Here is a 10,879-nt window from a genome sequence, read left to right as displayed (position 1 = left end):
TCAATGAGCAAAGCACGGCATCCACTTAATCCTAACTCAAAAACTTGGGGCCAAATCTGGTCAATGAAGTCCACGCGGTACATGGTTGGTTCACACTGAATCTTCTCTTCAATTTACCAATGATAAAAATTAATTGGATAAATTTCCAAAAACCTCCCCTGAGGTTTGAAGAAATACCAAACACATCCAACAGTTGGTGAAAATGACCAATTTACTCCTTAAAAAAGCAGACGGTGTGTACTACCGTTACTCTCTCCAAACAATTTTTTTTTCCATGTTCTCTGTTCACTTTCTTCTTCGCGCCATAACATAAATGCTTCTCTCTGAAAGCTCAAACCACATGTATTTTGAGAAAGATTACATAAAAAAATCACTAAGCCAGTACCCATTTTTCAAATCAAAACCATACATTTTCAAATCAAAGCCATACATTCTCATTTGGAAAAATAAAAATTTACATTACATTCTAAAAACAAAAATCCTCCCTCCATCAAACCAAGATCAACCCAATTAGATCCAGTATCACACAAGGCAATCAAACATAAATCGGCTCAACCAATCAACCATCCAACATCTCAACTCAAATAGATCCGTTTACATCACACCTCAAACAGATCCAAAAAAATAAAATAAAATTCAAAACAAAACCCAGACGCATTGGTGAGCATCGTGTGACCCAGCAACCGTCCGCCACCACGGCACCACCCATCGATTTCAAACCCAAACCACTCCCACCATCAAACATCACATTATTCACACCTCAAACCCAAACAAACCCCAAATTATTTATTAAAAAAAAAAAAAAAAAAAAAAAAGACCCACCGTCGAGCATCGTGTGACCCAGCAACCACTGTCCACCACGGCACCACCCATCACTACCCACACATCTTCCTCAAACCCAAACCGTTCCAACTATCAAACATCACACCTCAGACCCAAACAAAACCCAAATCAAAAAATTTTAAAAAAAAATACCCATACCCACAATGGCAACTCCACCGAACTGACCTTGCAACCGCCATCTCCACTCATCGTGACCCAGCAATCGCCATCTACAATTCATCATGATTCGCAACCCAACCACAAAGCTTTTAATGGCGGAGTATAGTGTGAGATTTGTGGTTAAACCGGCTTTGAAACCATTCCGGTGGAGGAGTTGTTGGTCCCAAGTCTGAAATTTCAGACTTGAGCTTGAGAGAGAGAGATATTTTTTGACGTGAAGAAAAAGAGAGAGAGATTTTCTGGGCGTGAAGGAGAGAGATTTTCTGCGTGATTCGTGAAGAAGAGAGAAATTACAGAATATAGTTTGATACATGGTGCTTAAACAGCGTTACACGCCGTTTGCTTTTTAGGAGCAAATTGGTCATTTTTAACAACTGTTGGACGTGTTTGGTATTTCCTCAAACCTCAGGGGAGGTTTCTGGAATTTATCCAAATTAATTTCCCCACTATATTACAAAAAAAAAAATTCCCCACATTATTAAATAGTCATGAACCTCTTTTATTTTGTACAAAAACAATGATGTCACAAAATAATTAGAGCCGAGTAATTCTACGGTACCCCCTAAAAAAGGGGGTACGGTACCCACTAGTAGGTAACCTGTTATATCAGGTTACTTTTTTCTCACATTTGACAGTTTCATCCTCACATTATGCAGTTCCAACATCACATGTGACAGTTCTCTTCTCACATTTGGTGGCTCCCTTACTTTTTTCTCACATTTAACGGTTCTATCCTCACATTGTGCAGTTCCAACATCACATGTGACAGTTTTTTTCTCACATTGGTGGTTCCCTTACCTTTTTTTTTTTCTCATATTTAATGGTTATATCATCACATTGTGCGGTTCAAACATCACATATGATAGTTCTTTTGTCACATTGGGTGGTTCCCTTACTTTTTTCTCACATTTGACGGTTTCATCCTCATATTGTACAGTTCCAACATCACATATGACAGTTCTTTTTTCATATTTGGTGGTTCCCTTACTTTTTCTCAAATTTGACGGTTCCATTCTCACATTGTGCAGTTCTAACATCAAATGTGACAATTTTTTTTTACATTTGGTGGTTCCCTTACTTTTTTTTCCTCACATTTGTCAATTTCATCCTCACATTGTGTAGTTCCAATATCACATGTGACAGTTTTTTTCTCACATTTGGTGGTTCCCTTACATTTTTTTTTTTTATTTTTTTATTTTTTACGTTTGACGGTTTCATCCTCACATTGTGTAGTTCCAACATCACATATGACAACTCTTCTGTCACATTGGGTGGTTTTCTTACTTTTTTCTCACACTTGATGGTTACATCTTCACATTGTGCAGTTCTTACATCACATGTGACAGTTCTTTTCTCACATTTGGTGGTTTTCTTACTTCTTTTTTCACATTTGATGATTTCATCTTCACATTGTGCAGTTCTAACATCACATGTGACATTTTTTTTTTTCACATTTGGTGGTTTCCTTACTTATTTTTTCACATTTGACGATTTCATCCTCACATTGTGCAGTTCTAACATCACATGTGACATTTTTTTTTTTTCACATTTGGTGGTTCCCTTACTTTTTTTTCTCACATTTGATGATTTTATCCTCACATTGTGCGGTTCCAATAATACATATGATAGTTCTTTTGTCACATTAGGTGGTTCCCTTACTTTTTTCTCAAACTTGACGGTTCTATTCTCATATTGTGCAGTTCCAACATCAGCTGTAACAGTTTTTTTTTTCACATTTGGTGGTTTCCTTACTATTTTTTCTCACATTTGACGGTTTCATCCTCACATTGTGCAGTTCCAACATCACATGTGATAGTTTTTTGTCACATTTGGTGGTTCCCTTACTTTTTTTTTTCTAATGTTTCACGGTTTCATCCTCATATTGTGCGGTTCCAGCATCACATATGACAGTTCTTTTGTCATATTGGGTGATTCCCTTACTTTTTTCTCACACTTGACGGTTCTATCCTCATATTGTGCAGTTCCAACATCACATGTGACAGTTTTTTTCTCACATTTGATGGTTTTCTTACTCTTTTTTTTCTTCACATTTAACGATTCCATCTTCACATTGTGCGGTTCCAATATCACATATGACAGTTCTTTTATCACATTGGATAGTTCCCTTACTTTTTTCTCACACTTGACGGTTTCATCCTCACATTGTGTCGTTCTAACATCACATGTGACAGTTCTTTTCTCACATTTAGTGGTTCTCTTACTTTTTTCTCACATTTGATGGTTCCAACCTCACATTGTGTAGTTCTAACATCACATGTGACAGTTTTTTCTCACATTTGGTGATTCTCTTACTTTTTTTTTTCTCATATTTGACGGTTTTATTGTCACATTGTGCGATTCCAACATCACATATGACAGTTCTTTTGTCACATTAGGTGGTTCCCGTACTTTTTTCTCACACTTAACGGTTCCATCCTTACATTTTTCTCACACTTGACGGTTCCATCCTCATATTGTGTAGTTCCAACATCACATGTGACAATTCTTTTGTCACATTTGGTGGTTCACTTACTTTTTTCTCACATTTGACAATTTCATCCTCACATTGTGCAATTCCAACATCATATGTGACAGTTTTTTCACATTTGGTGGTTCCCTTACTTTTTTTCTCACATTTGACGGTTCTATCCTCATATTGTGCAGCTCCAACATCACATGTGATAATTCTTTTGTCACATTGGGTGGTTCCCTTACTTTTTTCTCACACTTGACGGTTCTATTCTTACATTTTTCTCACACTTGACGATTCCATCCTTACATTGTGCAGTTCCAACATCACATGTGACAATTCTTTTATCACATTTGGTGGTTCCTTTACTTTTTTTCTCACATTTGAGAATTTCATCCTCACACTGTGCAGTTCCAACATCACATGTGACAGTTTTTTTCACATTTGGTGGTTCCCTTACTTTTTTTCTTACATTTGACGGTTTCATCCTCACATTGTGCGGTTCCAATTTCACATATGACAACTCTTTTGTCACATTGGGTGGTTCCCTTACTTTTTTCTCACATTTGACTGTTCTATCCTCATACTGTGCAGTTTCAACATCACATGTGACAGTTTTTTTCTCACATTTGGTGGTTCCCTTACTTTTTTTTCTCACATTTGACAGTTTGATCCTCATATTGTGCGGTTCCAACATCACATATGACAGTTCTTTTGTCACATTGGGTGGTTCCCTTACTTTTTTTCTCACACTTGACGATTCCATTCTCATATTGTATAGTTCCAACATCACATGTGATAGTCCTTACTTTTTTTTTGTCACATTGACAGTTTTTTTTTTCACATTTGATGGTTACATCTTCACATTGTGCAGTTCCAACATCACATGTGACAATTTTTTTTTTCAAATTAGGTGGTTCCTTTACTGTTTTCTCATACTTAACGGTTCCATCTTCACATTTTGTTGTTCCAACATCATATGTACAAGTTCTTTTCTCAAATCTTACCATTAATTTACATTTAGGCTTATCACTGAGGTCACTTTTTTACTTACTAATAACCGCTCATCACAATAGTAATATTTTTAAAGTTATTAAAAAATTTAAATCTAAAATTGAAAACCAAAAAAAGAAAAAAAACATCCCGTGAAATTAGCCCAGCCACAATAATTACTCTTGTTCACAAAAAAAAATCAGCTGGAATTATCTTGGTTTCTTCCACAAATATTTGAATATACCAATTAACTTCTTACACATCTCCCTTGATAGCTTTCATCACATTTAGGGGCTTACTTCCCTATAAAATAACATAGTTGAGGTCATTTTCTTGATGTTTATATTTTTATTATTTATATATGATGGTGAACCAAAAATTAGACTATCATTTTCTTGTTATTATATTATAATGGGGTAATTCCATCATGTAGTGTATCACATGTGATTGTTCTTTTGTCACATTTGATGGATTTCTTATTTTTTTTTTCTCACCTTTGATGATTCCATTGTCACATTCAACAGTACCAACATAACATTTGACAGTACTTTTGTCACATTTAGTGATTCCCTTTTTTTTTCCCTCACATTTGACAGTTTCATCCTCACATTGTGTCGTACTAACATCACATGTGACTGTACTATTGTCACATTCGGTAGTTCATTTATTTTTTCTCACATTTAATGATTCTATTGTCACATTCGGCAGTATCAACATAACATTTAACAATATTTTTGTCACATTTGGTGGTTCTCTCACTTTTATTTTTATTTTTTTTTTTATCACATTTGATGATTTCATCCTCACATTATGCAGTATCAACATCACATTTAGTGGTTCTTTTTTTTTTCACATTTGATGGTTTGATTGTCACATTAAGTAGTACCAACATCACATGTGACCGTACTTTTGTTACATTCAATGGTTTTTTTTTTTTAACTCACATTTGACAGTTCCATCGTCATATTAAACCGTACCAACATTACATTTGGGCGTTGCCAACCCAACTCCACCGAATTACCTAATAATCGATGAATATATATAACAAAAATACTCTTGAAATCTCTAAAATTTTCAAAATACTTATAGAAAAATTACCAAAACGCATCATAACACTTGAAAATTACCAAAATAACCCCGAAACTCTCAAAAATTATTGGGATATCCTTAAAACCTAGAAAATGACCAAAATGACTCTAAAACCTAGAAAATGACTGAAATACCCTCTAAACTTAAAAAATAATTGAAATACCCTTAAATACTAAAAAAATGACCTAAATGACTATGAAACCTGAAAAATGATTGGAATGACCCTGTAACTTAAAAAGTGACAATAATGCCCTTAGAACCTAAAAAACGACCATAATGCACCTTAAACCTAAAAAATGACCGAAATACCCATAGAACCTTAAAAATGATCGAAATGACTCTAAAACTTTAAAACATTTCAAAATTCCCTTGAAACCTATAAAATGACCAAAAGACCTCATAAATCTTTAAAACGACCAAAATACCCTCGAAACCCTCTACAATTACCAAAATACCCTTAGAACCTAAAAAATTATCAAAATACCCTTAGAACTTAAAAAATGACCGAATGACCCTAAAACCTAAAAAATGACCGAAATTATACTAAACATAAATAAATAAATAAAAAATGATCGAAATAACCAAGAAACCTAAAACAATGACCAAAAATACCCCATAACACTTGAAAATGACCAAAATACCTTTAAAACCCTTCAAAATTACTAGAAGACCCTTAGAACCTAAAAAATAACTGAATGACACTAAAACCTAAAAAATGACCCCATAACCTAAAAAATTACTTAAATACGCTTAGAACATAAAAAATGACCGCAATACCCCCAAAACCTAGAAACTTACTGAAATACCTTTGAAACGCAAAGACTCTACATTACATACCACAATAATAGTGCAGACACAGCAGCCAAAGTAGGCAAAAACTCAACCCTCCTAGGCATGATTATCAACCTAAAGGGAACAAAAACATTACAGAATGCTTAATCATGCATTAAAAAGAGTTTCACATTGTCAATATTTTTGAATGCTTAATATAATTTCAGTGCTTGGACTTTTGTCCCCAAATCATCACTGGAAACTAGCAAACATATTACCCTAAATACCCAAACCAAATCAAGTTGAAATACCCAAACAAATTAACCCAAAATCAAGAAAAGAAAAAAATAAATAAAAAACCCAATTCTTACACAAGACCTAGCTCCTCAATTCTAAAATACCTAGATCAAATCTAACCTTTAAAAAAAAAAAAAAAAAACCCTAAATCTCATAAATAAATAAACTTCTCAAATACTAAAAAATATTATTATCGGTGACAGTGGCAGATGATCTGAAGGTTTGGATGGTGAGCGGTGGTAGTGGCACATTGCTTTTGCCCTCTTTCGTTCTCTATTTTTTTTAACAAATCATTCGTACTCTATCTCTTTCTTTTCTTTTTTGTTTTGTTTTTATTTTTATATGCTACCCATTATGCTAATATTAGGTTTACCACTAAACTTAAATAAACGGTCAAAATTGAAACAATAAAAATAAACGGCTAAGATTTGGGTGGGTACAGTACCTACTTAAAAAATAGGTAGGTACTGTAGAATGACTCAATGCAAGAGTACCGATTTGTGACTTAGGATATTCACGTTTTAGCCAGAAAGGCGAACATCGCAATTGCTAACAAAACATTAAAAAACTGCATATAATCGAAGAGAAAGAGAAAAAATGGCTTTTTTAGTGGACTTGACGCTCACATATAAACATCTACATTGCTCCTTATACAAGGATATATATAAGAAAATACAAAAAAAGTAAGAGTTTATACCAATAATATCTTTATACTACATGTAAACCATATGTGAATATGTTTGTCTAGGTCAAAACCAGAAAGCCCAAAGATAGCAACTTCAGTCTCATGACTAAGAGATTTCGTTGTACCGGTCAAGTCTCGTTATTAGCTCCATCTAATTGAGCTTCCACATGAAAAAAAAAAAAAAAAAAAAAAAAAAAAAAAAAAAAAAAACAACAACAACAACAACAACTGAAATTCCCTTAGCAACATTTCATCCCTTGAAACACCAATAAAGATATATGTCAGCATAGGCTGTAATGTGTTCATTATAGGTTCACTACAAGTTTTTGAAGCTATTACCTCACTGAGGAAAGCCAAAGGAACCTTGGAATTCTCATCAGCCAAAGAAATCCATAGGAGATCAATGATCTAAGTTACCATCTAATTGACATACATTAGATTTTTATTTCAAGCAAATTTTAAATTTAATTTAATTTTTTAATGAGTTCTAACGTTTAACAACAATAAGGAAATAAAATTCAAGACTTGGTATTTACCTCAATTTTTGCTAATATTTTAAATATCTGAGTTCAACATTGAGTGCAAAATATCATAACTTGATACTAACAATTGTTGAACAACCAAAATTAAATAACAAGACATGAAAGAGCTAAAGCTATCAATGTTTTGAATAACTGATTGGCAGTACTCAACAACCTTAGACGACACTCTCTTTTCTCTTAACAGAATTCCTTAAACACAAAGATAACTTGATTCTCTCTTCCTTTTAATCTATTATTGTCGGACTTCTGCTCCAGTGCACTATCTACATCTCCCTAGTAAGGGGGAAAAAAGGAACTAAGTAAAAATAGCCAAATCTATGAAATAAAAGCATAATCAAAATATGTCAAACCAGAGAATCAAATGAGGGCATAGTCCAACACACATAGTAGTAGTATCTCCAAAATTTAGACATTACATGATACTACACACAAAAATAAAATATTTTTGCTATTGTCCTCAACCAATAGTATAACTGAATATCAATAATCAAGTCATATTTTGACAACTCTGAACTTTAATGTTGGAACCCAAAGATCTTGGTATTGCTCCTAAAGTTTACAGACTCATAGACTAATCAATAAAAATAATTAGATCATTCAAACCCTCAACAACTACACCAAGTCAACATTTTTACATTCAAATAGATATTCCTAGAAGTCCTTCAATGTCAAGGTTTTATACAAGAGATGGAGTAAAGTTAATTGTGTTAGAAAGCATGCAAAAAAAAAAAAAAAGTTCTCCATAACATTAATGTCCAATTGTGACAAACTTGTAGAACCCTTCCACCACTATAAAATGCACAGGTGAGCATTCTAATTCACATTATGTGCCAACTTGCCAATACCAACTTTTCTAAACAATTGAAAATAAAAATAATTGATGACCCAATTAAATTTATTAGCTAAAATGATGCCCAAGACATTATCAACCATAACATAAAAGTCAAAAGTAATGAACATAAGTTATCACAACTAATTTCTGCGAGTGTAATCTAAGAAGCAGATTTCCAATTCTCTTTTGCACTGAATGTGCCCTCAGGACTTGTAAGCACTTCCAACAAAACCAGTAAAGCAATGGCAAACACCTAAAGCCCAGTTTATCATCATACACATAAGACCATCTACGCTTTCATCAGATTCACAAAGTTTTGAATTCAGAGTACCACTTAACAAATATAGTCCCTAAAGCATTGAGAGTAAATTTCACAAATTAGAGAGAAAAAATACATTAATAAGAGAACCTAGATGGAAACCAACTAACCAAATCCCATCACAAGTGGCTAGAACAAGAAACTCATCATCATCGCAAAGCTCAACATATTTCAAGGAGAAACAAAGATATCAAATACAGCTTGAGAAGAAGAATCTCTTAAGAACATATCCCAATAATTTTATAAACAGCCATACCCAATACCCATATTCGACGATCTCAAAATCAAATAGAGAGAGGAGTGATATGTAGCCAAACTGATCATTTGGAAATTAGCGTTTAGTTTTGATCCTTGCCTTTACCAGTTAGCAAATCCAAGGAACGCGGGAAGGAGATCGATGGACACAAAGTTTGGTTCGCCCGCAGAATTGAGTGAACGCAAGAGAGAAACAGATCTGTTTTGGTTTTTTTAGGTTTTGCTTTTGCTTTTATATGGAAACTTGCTCTACCGGTAATTGGTATTCACTAAAATTATATATACGATCAGGATTAAAACTATTACAATTGAGGGTCAAGATTTGACTGGGTACGGTACCCCCTAAAAAAAAATGAGGGTACCATGGAACAACCCATTAGAGCCACCCACCTAGACCCAACCAACGAGTGAAAAAGCAAACACATCTTCCAAAAAATAAAAAATAAAAAGGTAAAAACCCATAGTAATGGGTAAAATTTATTGTTCGTGTTACCATTTAAATTTAAGTCAGAAAAAAAAAAATCAAAATAAGCTGTTTGTATTTAAAGTTTACTAGAAAAATGTAAATGAGTGATTAAGAAATTGATTCCTAATATGGAATCCGAATCTTTTATTTTTTCTACATCACAAATAAAAATTTATCATGTATAACAATATTAATTAAATTCTAATTTTATTCCTTTAATATTTCAATTATCCATAATAAATAAATAAAACCCAGTACGCCCAATCACCTCCACAAGTCCACCTCCTACCCTCACGCGTACCACCTACCTTCATTGACGTTGCTAGCAAGAGGCCTCCAACAAACTCGTCTCTATTCCATTTCATCCCTCTCAACTCATCCACCACCATCGTCATCTTTACATTGAAGGGTTATTAAGGATTTATTGTGACTATTCAAATCAACCTGCAATAATCTCATTTATTTTCAAATGTGTGTTGATGTTTTTGCTTTAAATAGATGTGATTGTTTTAACAAAAGGTTCGGTTTGGGTATTTGTTCTTTTGGTTGAAATTGGTGGTGGGTAAAAGGGAGATGGGTTCGTTGAGGAGGGTGATTGGCCATAACTATGTTAAGTTGGAAGCCTCTTGCTAGTAGCGCTTTGTGGTGAATATATATTTTTAAGCCATATCAAATGTTGTATATACAAAATGGATGTTTGAAATGTAGCTATTGGAAATGGTTGCTGATCTTTTAGTTCTTTTAATAGTGATGGTCTATGTGTGTCGGTTTGATTGAACATAGATGGCCAAAGAAAATTTTGCCGTTTCTTTTCCAAAAATTGTTGAAACATAGTCATGTGGGTAATTTTGGAATAATTACTAGCAAAAATTTTTTATCTATGTTATTGAATTATTTCATTAATACAAAATTCTTTTCTTTTACTTCTTATAAAATGTTCATGATTATTCTTTCAATGGATTTTATAAAGGCTAATGGACTTAACTGACTTCATAAGTCATCTATTCAAGATGTCAACTGAGGTAAATATTTATTCACTGTCTCTTTTTTTTTTCTTTTAATTTTGACATATTATTATGGTAAGTTTTTTCAATTTGTGGTGTTGATGTCAAGCTTATGATGAGTAGGTGGTAAATACAAACAATCAAGCCTATATCT

Source organism: Quercus lobata, chromosome 8 (assembly GCF_001633185.2).
Source record: "Quercus lobata isolate SW786 chromosome 8, ValleyOak3.0 Primary Assembly, whole genome shotgun sequence".
Taxonomy (NCBI): domain Eukaryota; kingdom Viridiplantae; phylum Streptophyta; class Magnoliopsida; order Fagales; family Fagaceae; genus Quercus; species Quercus lobata.
The sequence above is the reverse complement of the archived record's forward strand: the minus strand, read 5'-3'. Positions refer to the sequence as shown.